This window comes from Protopterus annectens, chromosome 8.part0, assembly GCF_019279795.1.
Source record: "Protopterus annectens isolate FY-2018-M chromosome 8.part0, PAN1.0, whole genome shotgun sequence".
NCBI classification, from domain to species: Eukaryota; Metazoa; Chordata; order Ceratodontiformes; family Protopteridae; genus Protopterus; species Protopterus annectens.
Genome location: NC_056741.1, coordinates 1,123,547,193 through 1,123,566,640, shown reverse-complemented (window position 1 = coordinate 1,123,566,640; position 19,448 = coordinate 1,123,547,193). Strand labels below are relative to the sequence as shown.

Here is a 19,448-nt window from a genome sequence, read left to right as displayed (position 1 = left end):
GGCAATCCAAACTGGTAAAAAAAATCACAGAGGGCTTTTTTAAATTATTGTTGCCACTCTGACACTTCTGAAGCCTCCTTAGTCCTAAAAACTCAAAGGTCCATCCGACCAATCAGACCAGAGACTTACCCATGGAAAAGAATATAAAGGAAATCTAAATGTCGCCATGTGGGGAACTAGCCAGTAGTTCTGGTGAAGTCATCCTTGGTGACTGACAGGAATTTCTTTGTATGCCTCATCTTCCCCACTCCCTTGTGGCCAAGATAGTGCTCACAGTGCTGACGCAAGACCTACAAATACTGGTATCAGGTACATGTTTCCACACATGTGACACAGCTACAGTGCAACTCATTACTTAGCAGGAGTGAAGTACTACCCTGACAAGGAAACCATTTCAGCAAGCGAGAGTTTACTACATCAGCAATAAATAAGTAAACCCCGTTTACATTTTCAGTTACATTTTACTTCAAGTGCTTGTTATTAAAGTTAAGCACAGCTAGACTACAACAGTAATATAATGTGCATTTAGAATTAAAATGAGGCAATAACATACTAATAGATTTTCCTTAGCATCATACAATGGAAATATTGCATTTCTGAAACTTTACTTCACCAAAACGTACACCATTTTAACTAGCATATTACTTTGCTAATAAGTGTCCAGATAAACAAATAAGCAAGTCATGATGCACTGGTAATGCATGTGTGTGTTTGTGGGGGGGGGGGGGGGGGGGGGGGCACACACAATGCATAATTCCCTATATGACTTTAGTTGTTTCAGTCAGTTATAGTAAAAACTTAGTACAGAACAAAAAACACAACACAAAACAACGTGTTCAACTTATTACATAATACTTGCCAACTGAAGCTAGACAAATTATGACGTACTTTATTGCCAAGAAAAAAACAAATGGCATAAGGAGGGTGCATGACAATGACCTTGGCAAAATTAAGCATTCATAAAAGGAAACGCACCTTATTTCTTCACACAAATAACAATTATTTTATACAGGCCTCATACATAGACTTCACATTATGTGCAATCACTCCATAAACAGCACACACTCTTCTCCACATACCAAGGCATAAACAACGAAAAAAGATTCCACATTTCTAAACCAGAAACTTTAGCTAAGGTGGAGCAAAGTGGGAACACTGTTCTAGGTGCAAGGTGTTAGGGGATGCAAATGGCCATTGCCAATGGGATTTAATGCAATACCATTATTCAGAAATTAATGCTGATAATGTAACTGCAGTCAGGGCTGATGGGCTTTGTGGGTGGTACTGAAAATGAAGCAAGCCACTTGTTACATTTGTGCTCAGGGTTGCCAGATTTATGACTGAGAGGTAGGGACAAAAAAAAAGTCCTTAACACTAAGTGAAGACTTAAAAAAAAAAAAAAAAAAAAAAAGGCCTTTCATGCAGAACTGCTTGCTGTTGTGCATTAAACAGAAGTGGCTCCGCTTTGTGATTTTTGATTGGCTTGTATGCAGATATAGGAGCCAACCAAAAATCACAAAGCAGAGCCTCATCTGTTCACTGCAGAATAGCAGGCTGTTTTTGCCGGGATTTTAAGAGGCAGTGTGGGACTCAGAATTGGGTTGTTGATCTCTGGACAGTCCCGCTCAAATAGGAACGTCTGGTAACCCTGCCTGTGCGACAGTTTCAAGCAGACTTATTTTTTTGCTCAAACTAGAGTTGATAGGTGCTAGACTGGGGAACATCACAGAGTGATAGATGAAATAGTGATTTCTATGTTTCTAGCAATCTCTTGTTCTTTCTATAAAATTTACTTTTTTAAATGACACTATTAAGAATGTAGCCAATCAAAGACTTCAAACATGGCTGCACACTGCTTCAACAGCTTAACTTCAGGTCTACCAATGTGAAAACAAACTGAGAAAAAAGTGCCAGTGAAATTGTTCATATGGGTAAAATTTAGTTACTGGCTAGTAAGTACAGTACACTCAGATGCCAGCAAAGAAGAAATCTGGAGAACTTGAAAGAAAATCAGCCTGTCAGAAAAGGTGAAGAGAAGTGTCAACTTTGGTACAACAGATTGATTTATTTTTTCTTCTAAATTATTGTAAGCAAACACATTCAGAGGTGATTAAACTAAGTGCAAAACTGAAAGAATGCATCAACTCAAATAATCGGCTGGGGGGGTTAACTAACTATTCAGCTGAACTGATAAAAGTGCAAAAAATATAGCATGGAATAAAGAAAAGGCTAGTCGAGTACGAGGCTTCTCAAGAAGAGCTTTTGCAAAAAATAGTAGGGTTAGAAGTGTGCAGAGAAAAACTGGGATTTTCGGATGAACCAGAGAAAATGGAAGAGAAGACTGCATTCATTTTACAAAAAGCGAACACATTCTATTGGACTGGTGTTCCACACCAGGCTTTAACTGAAAGGGCATAATGAGCATATGCTCCAAGCCCAGCCATGAGAAAGCAGACAATACCCTTATTAGCAAACGCATGATGCAATCATACCAGCAGAAAAAAATGATCTTGACAAAAAAACTAAGGCAATAAGGAAAAGTATTACAAACTGAAGACAGCAGTGTGTTTGTGGGAAATGATTATTCCCTGTACACCTGTCAGAGAGAAACAAATGTATCCCCGCAATCTTAAAACGTCGAGAAACAGGTGTAAGATTCAAGCTGTTGTATCTAGCTGTCTTCAGAATATTTTTTTTCCTGGAGGATCAAAGACATTTTAGACACAAAACAAGCTAAGAAGAAAAAGTTTATCCGAAAAAAAGTGAGCATGCAAGCAGAAGGGGTCTCCTCATTCTTCTGACAATAAAGCTCAATGAGACTATGCCAGCAAAAACCTTTCCATTCTTCCAAAGGATGATGCCTGAGACGGAAAAAATACATGAACTGATTAGAAAACTCAGGAATACCTTGAACGTGAACCAAAATCTGCTGTTGGGAGATGGAAGTGATGAGGAAAAAAGAAAAGCAATGTAAATTAATGAATAATGGGAAACTATAAAGCATCAATCACATTTGTGAAATATGACCTTACAAGTAAAAGTGGCCAAGAAAGATTGGATTTTTCTTGACCATGTCAAACTTGTGCGTGGGCTGTAAAACATATACCCCACTTTTTGTCACTAATGAAGAGGAAAAAAAATAAGTAAAAGAATTTTTGTTCTTATTAGAAAAATATTTCATAATATAAACTGCATTATATTGTAAAGCAGTTTTGTATAGTGTACAATCGGGTTTTTAAATGAGGGGTCTTTTCTGTGACTGCTGTATATGATAAAGTTATTAAAGTCAACAGTACTTTTTTTTTTTTTACTTTTAAGAATTATTGGCTTTACACTAACATGGTAAGACTGGAGAGAAGCAAGTCTAACTTAAATAATGCTGGGTGGGGTGTAAAAGTGTAATGATTATATTACATGTAGTACTGACAATTTCCACTGTTTTTACAAGGATCGATGTCCTTGGCTTTTTGTAAGCAAATAGGCTTGAAAAGTAAAGACAAAATGATGAAAGTTTCCTGCATCTCCAAAGATACTTTTTTTCCCCATTAACAAAGGTTCTCAGTGGGAGACCAGAAGTCCGCAGCTGAAGGCAGTTGACCAAGAGAATACTCTACATTGTGTTCCGAATAAAATGTACAAAAACTATACATCTGCAAAGTTGTTGACCTTTTTTTTCCCTCATTGCTGACTACTTAATGCAAGTGCAAGCAATTAATATTGAGAGTTCTGTGCATTCTTTTCCAAGGGAAATGCAAACCTTAAAGGTACAATGGCAAGCAGATAAGTGAAAACGAATGTATGAAATCATGGGAAGTGAATAAGAGAGCGTAGCTTCTCCAGGAGCCTTAATACTTTGATGCATTTAACAGGCCAATGCATAATTTAGTTTTATTTAAAAAGTAGCCAGTACACTTTTTTATAGGGCTGAAAGTTAATGATTTTAAAAAGATTGCAAGCTGTTTTTGACACATGGGAGTGTGAACAGTGAGTAGAAAAGAACACACAAGAATCCTTACTACTGGAAACACACGAGTTGTAATGTGCACTTTAGCATGGGTAACTTTAATTTTACATTAGGTAATGCCTGCACTCGTGCAGCTGTCGATATGGGGCAACTGTTCCTATCTACAGGGTTAAACCTCATTTATTAAGCATGTACATAGTTTGGTGCATTTGTTCTAACTTAATAAGGGATGGGATGTTCTGAAAATGTATTCAATTTTTTGTTTGAAAGTTTTCAGTAAAGCAAAAAGTCCTGAAAAATGTAACATAGGTTTACATGGAGATAAGAAACAAATACATAAAATATCAGCCTGACAAGCATTAGTTATGTGCACATAAGACGAAAGTTGGAAATACACATTCAAAACTGTCATACTTAATGGGTGGGAACAATAGCTTTTCATCAATAATAGCTACCCTACCCATGTTGTCTTGGAACGTAAGGTATAGATTACAATGCGAGAGTATGAACTACATTAAGAAATGCAGATTGCAAACAGTGTAGAAAGGAGACACATTTTGAAAGAAACGAGCATGTGAATTTGACAAAGGAAGGACTTCAGGATGGATATTCAGCAGAATATCAGGGACAAAAGAAAAGGGGAGTAATTATGCTGACTAGCCAATAATGACTGAAGAGGAAGAAAGAAAATAATGGTGAATTTGTGGTAGTAAGGGGCTACTGGCAAAGGATTACGGTGGCACTTTTTACATTCCACTAAAAACTGCTATTATGGAACTTACAAAATGCTTGGGAGTAAAAATCAGCAGAGAATATTACTTACTGTTGATGGAACTTTATTTACAGTAGCAAGGATGCAACAGGGGGCCAAAAAGGAAAAAAAATAACAAAAGTAGATTTCCAAAGACATTCATTAAAATATTTGATATGAAAAGCATGAATTCAGTAGTAGGAATCTGAGGGAATTCACGTATTCTTCAGGGTACAATAACTGGGCCAGACTGGATAGAAATTCTGTTTCTTAAGAGCTTGTGAATTTAATTGAAAGCTTTGACACATCCAATAACTATTTCAGATTATGCACCAATACAAAAGGAAGGCTAATGAAGTAAAAATGAGACACTGGCACTTTCCCAACTTCCCATTAAAAAAGAGAGGAATTTAATGACTGGGTAATCAAAAGTATTTGAGTTATTAGGGAGACACATTTCTTCAGAAAGTATAGCTATCGAGTGGGAGAAAATGAAAATGGAATTTAAAAATAGGGTAGAAATAAAAGAAACTGCTTAAAAAGTAATTTAGAGGGGTGACAAATGTTAAAAGTATTACAGAATGAAAACAATCTCAGAGAACAAAAGGAGGAGCCAACTGCAGAGTGCTAAAGAGAAAATAAGGGAGTATTTTAATAATATGCATGACTTAGAAAGACTAGTGTTAAGCAACTATTTTTGATAGCTCCAGAACAAAAACTTTCAGCACAATGACTTGCGCAACAGAAAGCAGAAAGGGCTGTCACCAAACTTAGACAGCCTATCACAAGAAAAATAACCAGAGATCCTACAGAGCAGGGAACTCAAACTCAAATGACCACTGTGCTGCATGATTATTACTCAGGCAAGGGCCACAATCTTCAAGGTAAAAAGAAATGCATGTAGTGCAGCAAGAAAACTAGTGTAGTCGCTTCCCTTATCTATAATGCTGGTCCGAGGGCTGGTTGAAGTCTGAGACCACTGCAACAGAAGTATTTTAAGAAATTTTGGAAATATTATGGAAATGTGTATAAAGTAGAGGAATGTGGAAACCAAGAAAGTGAGCAAATGCAAATATTTATGGAAGACTTAATTATGCCAAGGTTAGAGGAAGATGAGGCTCAACAACTAATAGTTAAGATAGGAGGAGATGACATACAGTGATGTATAATAAACCTGCAGGGAAGTCCCCAGCAACAGGTGGCATTCCTGTGGAAGTTAAGAAGGAAGAAAGTGATAAAGGTCTGAAAGATTTTGTTTAATAGTACTTCAGACAGATGGGTTGCCGCAACATCTTGGAAGAAAGCTGTGGTGGCTGTATTACCAAACAGGGTAAAGGCCAGTCTGATCCCCATGTCATACAGACCCATTTCAGTTTTAAACCATGATTATAAAATGTGTACGTCTGCACTAGCTGAAAGAATATCAAAGGTGTTGCCATAATTGACAGATACGGATTGATGTGGTTTTGTGGAGCGGAGATAAACATTTGACAACAATAATAGAACAATAATTGAGAAGAAATCAGAATGTAAGAAAATACTGCTTTTGCTGGTGAGTCTTGATGCAGACAAAGTATTTAACAGAGCAAGCTGAGATTTTGAGTCGGTCAATGGAAGCATTTGCACTCCCTGGTACAATAAGGTTAATTAGGAGGACATATGAAACAGCGAAGGCAAGAAGTGGGATGGTTCCTCTGAAATAAGTTGTGTTTGAACAGAGGAACTAGGCAGGGATGTCTCTTTTCTCCTTTGTTATTTGCTTTCGTATGGTGGAACATTGAGACATTTTAACTATTTTCAGGATATAACGAAGATAAATTATGGCTATATCTGTAAATTATGTGCCCACACATGACCCGATTATGCAATACCTATATTTATAGGGACAAAAGCCAAAGTATTTAGGAATGTGGATTAAAAAGACTTCTGTTATGGCCGCTAAGGATATGTGGTACCAGACTAAACATAGTACAAAAAAGTAGTTTTGTACCTACCATAAATGTAGTTGTTCGAAGATCCACATTGCTGTCCGCTGTCCTCGGTCGGCCCGAATACCAAAGTATTAGGCTGGCGTCGGTCATGGGCGCTCAGATCTGACGTCAGTGCGCCATGGTATTAAAGCGCATGACCGACGTCATAGCCTCAGTCTTTTCTTGCCCCAGATGTCAGAAGGCCCTAAAAAGAAAGGCCACAGCCAAAAATAGAAAAACCTCCAAAAGCCATGTACAAATAACATCTACAACCCAAACCATACAACTACTCCAAACTACAGAGGGGAAGGAGGGAGGGTAAATTGGACTGCAGCAATGTGGATCTTCGAACATCTACATTTATGGTAGGTACAAAACTGTACTATGTTCTTCATCTCACATTGCTGCAGTCATAACCTGTGGGTAGAATCCCAAAGCAAAGGTAAAGGGAGGTTGGCAAAATCATAAAGCATTGGGAGCTGCCAAAATGCCCTGTAAGACTGCAGTGGCAAATCCAGCCCTAGATTTGGAATAAAGAGGAAGATGGTAATGTTTAGAAAAAGTGTGCACTGAACTCCAAGTAGCTGCTTCCAAAATATCTTTAGTAGCTACACCCCTTAAAAAAGCAGTAGAAGTGGCAGTAGCCCTAGTGGAATGAGGTCTGATTCCAGCCGGAATCTCCTTACCATGATGAGAATAACAAAAAGCAATACAATGGCCAATCCACTTAGAAATAGTTTGTTTTGAAACAGGTTTCCCCTGAGAACCCAAAGCAAAAGAAAGAAATAACTGTTGAGACTGTCTGAACCTTTTAGTCCTGCTCAAATAATAACGCAACTGCCTGTGAATATCCAAAGTGTGCAAAATTTTCTCCCCTTTATTTTGGGGATCAGCATAAAAAGTAGGCAAATGAATAGATTGGTTCAAGGCCACATTTGAAACCACTTTAGGCATAAAAGTAGGGTTAGTACGCAGAGATACCCTATCCTTATGAAAAATTAGGAAGGGTTCAACTGCCATTAGAGCCTGTAATTCAGATACCCTTCTAGCAGACGTAATGGCCAACAAAAAAGCAGTCTTCCAAGACAAAAACTTTAACTCAGACGTAGCTGCAGGTTCAAAAGGAGGTAAAGTAAGTTTTTCCAACACAAAATTGAGATCCCAGGAAGGAGTAGGAGCTCTCGCTGGGGTCTTATGTTCTTTGCCCTCTAAGGAATTGCTTAAACAAAGGATGAGAGAATAATGGTGGGTCACAGTCATAGTGAGCAGAAATGGCTGCAGCATGAAGTTTTACAGAGGAGAAAAACAAACCCTTGTCTAATAATTCTGTAAGATACTGAAGAGAAACACTCAAATCAGGCCTGGAAACATCAAAGCTCTTTGCTTTGCTCCAAATAAAAAATCTCCTCCATTTATCAGCATAAACTTTCCTTGTACTAGGCCTTCTGGCCTCCAAAATAACATTCAAAACTTGTTGAGGAAGCTGCGACCCTCCAGGTTCTAGAACAGAATATGCCAGGCTGTTAGATGCAGGGACTGAATCCTGACATTGAGGAAATGATTGCCCGCCTGAGACAAAAGGTGTGGAATTGAAGGCAAAGGCCAAGGAGGCTCCGTACTAAACTCCTCAGCAGAGGGTACCAGTGCTGTCGAGGCCAATCTGGAGCTATTAGAATCATGGAGGGCTTGTCTTGTCTGACCTTCAAGAGCACCTTGGGAAGGAGAGGCAGAGGAGGAAAGGCATAGACGTGAAGATTGCTCCAACTGAATGATAGAGCATCCACTTTCCAAGCTGTGGGATGAAACATCTTTGTGCAAAACTTTGGCAACTGGAAATTTAGTGGAGAAGCGAACAGATCTATGTCTGGAGTCCCCCATATCACTGTCAACTGTCGAAATACATGAGGATCCAACTTCCACTCGTGGGGATCCACCATCTGTCTGCTCAAAACATCTGCTAAGGAGTTCTGTGCTCCTGGCAGAAACCTTGCCTGAAGAGTGAGGTGCAAACTGAGAGCAGTCTCCCACAAAATCATAGCTTGCCTGCAAAGAGGGTAAGAATGGGTTCCCCCTTGCTTGTTGATGTACCACATGACAGTTGTGTTGTCTGTTTGAATCAACACTTGTCCCGGGTGAAGTAAATCCTTGAAAGCCATCAATGCAAATTGGACTGCTAACATCTCCTTCAAGTTGATATGTAAATGTTGAAGTCTGGCAGGCCACGTGTCTTGAACCCATTTTCCATTGAGGTGTGCTCCCCAAGCCTTGTCCGAGGCATCTGTCGTTAAGATCTGACTCGCCTCTGGTCGGGTCACAGAGAGTCCCTTGTTTAGGTGACATTCTTGAGCCCACCACAAAAATTCCTTTTGAATGCAAGGTATTATTTGAATGACAGTGTCCAGATCGTGGCAGTGTTGTGTCCATACATTTTTGAGATACCATTGTAGCTTCCTCATATGCAGTTTGGCATTGGGAAGCACCAGAATACAAGATGCCATGAACCCCAAGGCTTGAAGGATTGTCCTTGCAGTCAGCCTGGACCGTAGAGACAATTGCTGGAAGTAAAGTGTAAGGTTCCTTTGCTTGTCCGGGGTCAAAAAAGCCATCTGGGAAACTGTATTCAGTCTCACACCCAGAAAGCACATTTCCTGAGAGGGTACTAGACTGGACTTTGTTTCGTTCACAAAATACCCTAGGCACCTTAACACTGCCATAACATACTGTAGATGGTGAAGAAGCTTGTGCTTGTTTTGAGCAAGAATCAGGCAATCGTCCAAATAAGGATAAATTTGTATTCCCCTTAACCTTAAGAAGGCTATCACCGGAGCCAGAACGTTTGTGAACATCCTGGGCGCAGTAGATAAGCCAAAGGGCAATGCAGAGAACTGATAATGTAAAGTCCCAGCCCGAAAACGCAGGAATCTCCTGCAACTGGGCCTGATAGGAACATGAAGATAAGCCTCTTTGAGATCCAGAGTTACCATCCAGTGATCTTTGCCCAACAGAGGCAGAAGTTGTTGCAACGTCAACATTTTGAATTTTGGAATGTCCAGGTATGTGTTGAGGATAGATAAATCCAAAATCGGCCTCCAAGTGTTTCCTTTCTTTGGTACAAGAAACAGGCGAGAATAAAATCCTAGGCCCACTTCTGACAGAGGGACCTGCTGTATAGCCCCCATTTAAAGAAGTAAAGAAATCTGTTTGTGAGCCTCTACCCTTTGCTGAGGAGGAACATCTGGCATGCCTTTGAAAGGAGGCAATGTGTGGAAATAAAACTTGTAGCCTCGGTCTATAATGTCCAACACCCATTTGTCCTGGGTGACTAAAAGCCAGTTTTGCTTGAAGAGTGCCAACTTTCCTCCCAAAGGAGCTGCCAGACAGGAAGGATCTGGCAGCTGAAGATGCAGGTCATTGGGCCTGTTTACGAAAGGACTGGCCCCTGCCCTCACCTGTAGATTGTGCAGGGGAACTCCACGTTCTAGGCCTGAAAGAACCCTGAGCTCTGCCCCTACCACGTCTAGATCTGCCCCTAGACTGTAAATCAGAAGAAGGGTAAGCCCATCCCTTAGTAGGCCAATTCCTGCTAAACTTAGGGGGCTGCACCTGCAAAAAATCTTTAACAGTCTGCATAGACTTAGCCTTGTCTTCCATTTTCTTTAAGACAGACTCCACAGGAGAACCAAACAAAACTTCACACTGTAAAGGAGCATCCAAAATTCTAGCTTTAACATGCTCTGACAAATTCTGATCCTTAAGCCAGGCGTGCCTGCGAATAACTGATCCAGTGGCAGCCACCCTGGAAGAAGCCTGTAAAGCATCGAAACCACACTGCAAAGAATGCTTACCCACCTGATCAGAGGCATGAACCAAATCCTGTAATTCCTTACACTCTATGCCCTCTGCCAAAGCATCTACCTTAGATTTTAACTGAGTAAGGAGAAAATTCTGGTACTTCAACATATGAAACTGGCAATTCAAAGCCCTCATTGCTAGAGTGGAAGAGGTATACACTTTCTTACCCCACCTATCCAAAGCTCTAGAATCTTTATCCATAGGAACTGGATTCTTTACAACAGAAGCCCTGACACCCTTAGGTCCCTGGCTAATAGTTTCTGGGTCAGCCCTTGGGCTCTTATACAGATATTTATGAACCTCAGGCACTCTGTAATACCTATCTGGTTTAACTGGCGCAGGAGGCAAAGAGTCTGGATTAAGGGAAGCCTCAGAGAAAACGTCCTGAACAACATCCAAAACAGGAGGTATAGCCAAGGGCCGATGTTGTGGTAAAAACAAAAATTCCCTAAGCCTCTTTCGGGAATCAGAAATCCTGACCTTCCCATTTAAAATGCTCCCTCATAGAATGCAGGGTTTCTGAAAAAGAAAAATCCTCTGGAGGAGAAGCAGAAGGACTGGAATCCTCTGCGTCTGAATCAGAATAAGGAGGAAAATCCTGAATGTCTTCAGCCGAAGACTCTGAGTAATCTGAAGCCTGTTCCAAACTTTCCACCTCTGGCTCCACCCTAGGCCTCTTATCTGGAGGGGGCATAGAACCCCTGATTAAGGAAATTAAATCTTCTGCCATTTTAAGCATGTGTTTTTTAGGCACAGAACCTGCAGAACTAGGACTGACACCTGTGGAAGGCAAACCAGGCCTGACCTTGGAAGGTACCTTAGAGACAGAAGGCGAAGGCCTAACCACCTTAGGCAAAGAAGGGAGTACAGCAACCTGAGAGGCCCCCTCAGCCTGACCTGACACCTGAGAGGCCACATCTTGCAAAATTAACGTCTCCACCTGAGACTCAGCTGAAACCTCGGCTGGATCTACAGATTCCACCATAGTTTCTAAAGAACCGGCGTCCGGAACGGACGACTCATCCTGCTTGGACCGTAACGATTTTTCTTTGCGCTTCTTAGCGGTAGCGGGCGCCGGAGGATCCGACGGCATATTGTAATTACACCGCTTACCTAAGACAAGCCTAGCGCAATCTAACCTACGTTTAACGGTGCGCTTATTAAATCTAGCACAAAAGCGACACCCGACTACGTCGTGCTCAGGCCCCAACCAAACAAGGAATACAGAGAGAGTGGTAATCCCTATGCGGTATCTGTTTCCCACAAGAAATACAATTATTCACTTTTTCTGACATCCGGAATTAACTGAGGCAAGAAAAAACAAAAATATTCCCCAACGGGGTACTTAGCCCAACTTGGTTTCGGTCTGAAACTCAGAATACGAAAATTTCAGAACGCCGAACGGCACTTGCAAACACTGCTTCTGCTTCGGACCATGCGGCAAAAAAGACTGAGGATATGACGTCGGTCATGCGCTTTAATACCATGGCGCACTGACATCAGATCTGAGCGCCCATGACAGACGCCAGCCTAATACTTTGGTATTCGGGCCGACCGAGGACAGCGGACTACCCACAGGTTATGACTGCAGCAATGTGAGATGAAGAACATCTAAGAAACCAGAAGCTCTTGTTTATGTATATGGATACTAAGATACAAGCAGTTTAAATGTTTTAGCCCCTTTAGTTTTAAATGCATGTCAGGCATAATTTTAACAACCAAAGGAAAAGTTGTGGGCTATAATTAATAAAGGGTTGAAGGAATTTATCTGGAAGTGGAAGAGGGTAAGACTTAAGTAAGGCAAGTCGATCCTCCCAACAGAACAAGGTGAGTAAGGATAGCCTCATTTGAAGTGTTATTTTAGAGCTACACAGTTAAGTCTCATACACAGACCACAAGCAGAAGGGTATACTTGAAAGTGGAATGAAAGTATTGGGTGGGGTTCAATAAATAAGGATAATGGGACTTGTGTGCAGAATGTGTGTCTGTATCGAAAGTAATAATTTAATACAAGTGTTACAAAAATGTTACGAGAAAACCAAGTAGCTGCTTCAAGAATATTTCTAAAATCCATCCCTTTCCAAAAAGCCTAAATAGCAGCCACTGTTGTAGTAGAATGAACTCTGCCATTCTGAGGGAAATTTTTGCCATGGATAAAATAGTAGAAATGAATGACATAGGAAAGACATCTAGAAATGGTTTGTATAGACATTGGATGCCCCTTTTCATAGGACTCCGTTGATCCAATGGACATCCAGGCAATGAAAAATTCTTTCTCCCATTATTTTGAGAGTCGGGGTAAAAAACAGGGAGCTGGAGTTTGACAGCAATTTCAGAGACAACTTTAGGCACAAGGGAAGGGTTGGTTCTAAGACTCTTCCTGTCTTTGTGAAAAATCAGAAAAAGCTGAAAATTTATGAGGGCCTGTGATTGATGTATCTAACAAACAGAATTTTGAGCTACCAGCAATGTAGCTCAAGTTAAAAACAGAAGAGCTATGTGCAGGTTGAAAGGGAGAATTGATTTCTCCAGAACAAAATTCAAGTCACGAGGAAGAGACCTTTCTTTTTCCTCTTGGTAGTCTGAAATGCAAACGCCACCTTCAAAAATTGTTTAACTTGCAACAAGGAAGAAAGAGAGGATGCTGGTAGCAGACTGGCTGAAGTGGCTATGAGATAAACCTTTACTGAAACGTTCACTAGGTTAGAATTGAACAATTCACACAGGTAGGAGAACTAAGGATGCCCTTGGTTGACATCGGTCCTGTCCTCTACTTCAGCACCAGAAAGAACAAAAATTCCACTTGGCTAAATAACATTTTCTGATAGGTTTTCTTGTCTCTTTCTACACCTGTTGATCATCCATGGGGGGGGGGGGGGGGTTTAAAAGGAATCAAAAACCTACCATCAGCAAAGTTGGATTGAGATTTTTCATGTTGGGAGGAACCAAAGATCTACTGTCCTGTATCAGCAAGTCCACTTTGGGAGGAAGCTTTTGCTAATTGTCCCTGTCCAGTTGCATGTGAAAGGAGAACCACTGTTTTCTGGGTAAAAAAGAATCACCAGTGCCATCTTTGGGAAGTTCCCCTGATCTTCTGAAGGATTTTGGAAATTAGAGGAAAGACATTAAGAAGCATCCCTGTTTAGGGGACAGACAATGCCTATATTTTCCAGCCCTTTTTCGTCAGTTGCCCAGAAATAAAGCAGCTTCAGCTGTCCATTTAGATAAGAGGCAAACAGATCTATATGGCAAGTTTCCCCACTACTGGATTATCTGCAGGAAAATTTGGGGTACAGTATCCACTGCTGAGTTTACTACTGTACTCAGTTCTGATTGAATATAAGTCAACAGTAGGGTTAAGCTGTGCCAAACAGCTAGGTCTCGCGCAATCCTGGCTAGTCTGCTAAGATGTACAATCTTGTGCCTCCCTCTTTGCTTAGGTACCAAATTGTTGTGGTGTGTTCAGTTACCACTATACATTTCTAGAAACCAAAGCTGATTTAGTTCTTTCAAGGCATTTATCAGGGCATTATTTCTTTCAGATTTACATGTGTATAGGTTCACAGGACATTACTAAGCTAACAGCTTAACAGCCCTTAAAAGCCTAGCCAATGTTACCCAAATTTTAACCGATTTTTGATCCCTAGGTGCTACTGGAAGGCTTAGGTTTGTACTTATGATTTTGAGCATTTTACAGACTGCCACTGTCCATAAGGGACATGGGCACTACCCCAGGAGTGAATTTACAATTCTCCATCCATTGAGCTAAACTGCATTGAAAGAGGGCCAGGGAAGGGGCTCTGCTTAACATGAATAGGAAGCCTGTTGCAGAGAAGGGGGTAATTTTGGAGACATCTCTCTCTCTCCCCAGTGCATTTTCTTCGAGTAGCAGACCAGGTTTAACTCCCTAGATCAGGGGACATGAGAGCCCACAGGATTTTTTGCAGGGGGGTGCAAACTCAGAACCCCCCCCATGCAGCCATTCCAGTGCCCCATTACTTGGTTATTTCTCCCCAGTTGCCATAAACACTGTTCAAAACTCTGTGTTTTATGCTTTACTTCTACAATGATTACAGATATTTGGATTTAATTTACAACTTTTATTTCAAATTTTATAGCACAAACATTGATAAATATTTGATAAAGCAATATTCTTACAATGAAAACAGACTTCGCATTAAAGCTTCTATACCTTTGAAACTCACATTCCCTGAAACAGCACTGCAACCCACATTCAAAGAAAATGCATCTGGGCCAGTGGCAGGTTAAGTTTATTTTTGGACTGTTTTCAAACCACGGGCCCCTTGTACACATTTTTAGGGCCATGCAAAATTTCTTTGATTCACCTTCCTGATTGTATTAATTACAACATATAATTGAATTAGATCCCTTGTATAACACAGCACCACTTCTTAAGAGTGTGTTTTAAATTTATAGTTTTGAACATTTTTTCAGTAAGCAATGCAACAAAACATGAATCAATAACGACAAACTGCCCGATTCAAAACATTTCAACCACAAAAGGCCACTCAAACTTCTGTCATTACAATCCACCAGTATCAGTCAATATATACAATCTCTGCAGAAGTAAAAGTCATCTGAATAATTCCACATTAGAGAGATCTGAAACTAATGAAGCGGTTGTTGCTAGAAAACAACTTTATATTTCAGTGTTTCATCTACAAATTCAGTGCCTGCTCCCCTTAAATAATAAATTGCCTGTGTTACATTAAAAAAAAAAATGTAAAGCTGGTATACTGCAATAGGGAATGGGTGGCAAGCTGAAAAACAGGTTCATTATTACTAGGCATCTCATCCAGAGGACATACTCAGGACTGCAGCACCCCACCCCCTTAAAATACAAATCTACATGCTGTGGGAGTAGAACCTACAGCGTTCTACATCAAGATGCAAGTATGCTACCTACTGTGCTGCTAACACTGGTTTAAAATTCTATACCACAACAGTGATGCCATTTACTAAACAAAACAGCACGAGCAGCTGTAAACTTCTCTTCCCTTGAAGCTCACAATTTCTTGAAAATGCACTTGAAAATAAATTCCACCTGCTAACTTTAACTAGGGCATTTCACTCATTCACTCTCTCTGACGCACACACTCAACCTCTTGGTGCAAGAAATCTGGACAAAGCCTAAAATAAATAGGGGTAGATTATAAATACTGCTCTCATGAACTTAGAATTTGTTGACTAGGATTTGTGTCGGTATGCATTTTTCTAATGGATATGACATCTAAAACTGAAATGTCTGTTATTTAGCAACATCAATCCTTTTTAGGAGGAATATGGGACAAAAAAAATCTGGACATTCTGCAGAAACAGCTGAGGGGTAGGGTATGCCATCTCCATCTTTATATATATATATATATATATATATATATATATATATATATATATATATATATATATATATACACACACACACACACACACACACACACACCTCTCAATCTCTTAGCACAAGAAATCTAGACAAAACCTGTTCTAATGTTGGGGACAAAGGCCCAAAACAAGGGACAAATTTAGAAATTTGCTAAAACAATAGGATTTGTGTTAGAATGCATTTTCTAAAGGATATGAAGTCTGAAACTCAAATGTTTGTTTGTGTCTTTCGGCTTTTCCCAGTTAGGGGTCGCCACAGCGGAACTCCAGTCCGCTAATGATTGGCAGTAGAGTTTTACGTGCTGGCTTGCCGGGCCTAACGCACAACCTTCAACGAAGGAACACCCGTTCACGCATGTCGCCACACAGAAGACGCTCTGAGAATTGAATGGGCAACGTCTAACTGAGGTGACAACGAAGTCTGAAACTCAAATAAATGTCATTATTTAGTAACAGTAATTTATAACTCATCTCAGTGATTTGTCAAAAAAAATTTTTGTGAGGAAGAACGAATGGTGCACTGCTACAGTCATCCCGCTCCATAAAGGGGGAGCAACTACAGACCCTGGGAACTATCACCCCATTGGCCTGACAAGCCTAGTATGCAAAGCTATGGAGCGCATCATCATGGACCTGCTTAACAAAGATATAGGCAATCTCCAAACTCTTGACCCCACACAGTTTGGCTTTGTCAAGGGGAGATCCTGCCTGCTGAACCTTGTTGACTTCTTCAAGGCAGTCTCCAAGGCTGTGGATGAGGGTAAGGCAGTGCATAAAGCCTACCTCGACCTGGCCAAGGCTTCTGATACCATTCCCCACTCAGGTATCATTGATAAGCTCACCAAGCTAGGCATCAATCCTTACATCATTAGGCGAGTTGCAAATTGGCTCACAGACAGGACCCACAGAGTGAAAATTGCGGATTCCAAGTCGGTGGAGTCCCACAGGGCACGGTCCTCTCCTGTTTGGCATCTACTTATGAGAAGTCCAGGCCACTATAGAAGGACTCTGGCTGACCAAGTTCGCTGATGACTGCAAGCTGATGCAGACATCCTATAAAAGGGCCTCTCTGAGACCAATGACTGGTGTCAGAACCATGGCCTGAAGCTTAACGCCAAAAAATGCATCATCATCCCCTGTGGAAAAAAACTCAGTTCCCATGAATTACCACATTGATGGGAGCCCAATGAACACTGAAGGGGCCATAAGAGATCTGGGCACCCAGGTAGACAGCCACCTCACCTTCGACCACCACATTACTACTGTGGTCAGAAAGTCCTTCTATGTGGCACATCTTATAACCAAAGGTTTCACATCCAGGAAGAAAGAGGTCATCATCCCTCTCTACTTATCCCTAATTAGACCAATCATTGAATATAATGTCCCATTTGGCATGTACCTGACCAGACACCTACAACAGCAGGAGAGGCCACAAAAGTACCTCACAAAAAGAATCCTAGGCCTTAAACAAATGTCCTACATGGACAGACTCAAGAAACTTCAGCTGTTCTCAGTCTCTTATAGTCTACTTAGAGGTGATCTCTGCTTGACTTACAAAACCACGTCCCAATCCTCATGCACCACATGCTCCAGAGATCACAACCTCATTATCACAATTAACAGAACATGCTGGAGGGACAGGTTCATCTCCCAAAGACTGCCCATTCTCTGGAATAAGGTTCCCATTAATATCAAGCAGAGCACCTCACTGGCCCTCTTCAAGAGAAATCTTGACGAGTGGATGGGTAAAAAAGTTCACTCCAGGGATCATTCTAGTTGCACTACTGGATATGAGCACTGCAAACTAACATTGGGTGGCACGGTGTTTGGGCAATTTTTTGGGGGCTAGGCTTGTAAAGGCTCCAGGGCCATTAGCCTAGTACACACCCTATGGACCTAACAGACCAAAAATATATGGCAAAAATCTGGACATTCTGTGAAAATCTGTACAGCTGAAAGGTACAACACACACATACATCCCCTACCTCTTTAGAAAGTGACTAGAACAATGAGGATTGCATTAGTATGCATTTTCCGAGGCTATGAAGTCAAACTCAAATGCCTGCCATTTTTTGACTTCAGTTCTCAATGATTTTCCAGAAAAACACAATTCTATGAGAAACAAACCGAAAATTAGGCAAAAATCTGGTTAATTGTCCGGCATGACCCCCCCCCATTACACGCACTCCTACCCCCCTCTTACACACAAACACCAACACAGACCTTTACCTACACGCATACACACCCCTACCTACCTACTTCTTACATCCACACACACCTACCTATTTCTTATATCCACACACGCACACACCTCTCTCTCACTTGTACCTTCGTCCACAGTCCAAACGTCTTCTGGAATTCAAATTCCATGTAGGTGCGGAAGATGAAGATGTAAACCATCAGTCGCACATATGCAGAAGCGTCTGTGTGATTGGATGCAAGGCATTCTTAAGGAATCACGCAACAATACCAAATGAAACCAGGAGCAGGAAACCAGTAGAAATAATCCACAAAATAGCGTAATAAGAACTTTAATATCCGCTTTCGTCCAGAGACTTCTTCAGAATAACAAAACAGTAAAATTCACTGGCATTAAATACCCCATCAATTAATCACTTAATATAACAATAAATCAATCAATGAAAGCCTCAATTAAAAACAGCCGTTGTTGTTATTTAAAAAAGGAAGAAGAAGTTACAATATGTTTATCAATGCTCAAACCGCTGTTTTTTAAAAAACATTTAATGTTGATGGCTTCATTCAAGCCAGGAGCCTTGTCAGCCATCAATTTAATCTGCCACAACGTCTCCCTTTGTTCAACAAAGTTCTTAAAATCCCCACCTCTGAGATCTGATTTGACCACCTCTATAACAGCAAATAAAAATGTTTTAAAATTCTTACAAACTAAAGAATGTTTAAATAAAGCACTGGTTTCATTTCGAGTGGACCACCTCTATAACAGTAAATAAATTTTTTTTTAAATTCTTACAAACTAAAGAATGTTTAAATAAAGCACTGGTTTCATTTCTTAAGGAATGCCCTTGTCAGGTGACCCTTGTGCTCTTAGTCTTGCAAAACTGCAACAGTTCCATCAGGGCTGGATTTGTGAGTGCCTTGTAGGTTAGACATAGGTCACACCCCTTAACTGTTAGATAGAATAAAGGGATAGGACTTTTAGTCTATCCCAGGGGTGTGCAACCTTCACTACCAAGAGAGCCATTTTGGCACCTCTCCCACCAACTAAAATTCATCGGGAGGCACAAAACCTATTTGACCCCTAAAATGAAGATAACACAGCATTAAAAAGTTTTATATATAATTATCCTAAATATAAAAGAACTAAGTTTATAAGAGCAATATTTAAAATCTGTCCCTATTTCTGTTCCTTTGTTGGGATTGCTCGATTGCTGTGTGTGTGTGTGTGTGTGTGTGTGATATCTCACAACCTCTTAGAACAAGAAATCTGGAGAAAGCTATAAATAGTGGTGCACAAAGGCCCAAAAATAGGGAC

At 40.6% G+C, this 19,448-nt stretch overlaps 1 protein-coding gene across 1 annotated transcript in view; it reads right to left on the bottom strand.

Moving 5' to 3' along the window:
- The window catches only part of TDRD10 (tudor domain containing 10), a 1,185,287-nt gene that overhangs the window by 215,425 nt on the left and 950,414 nt on the right, over nucleotides 1-19,448 (bottom strand). The window lies entirely within an intron of this gene.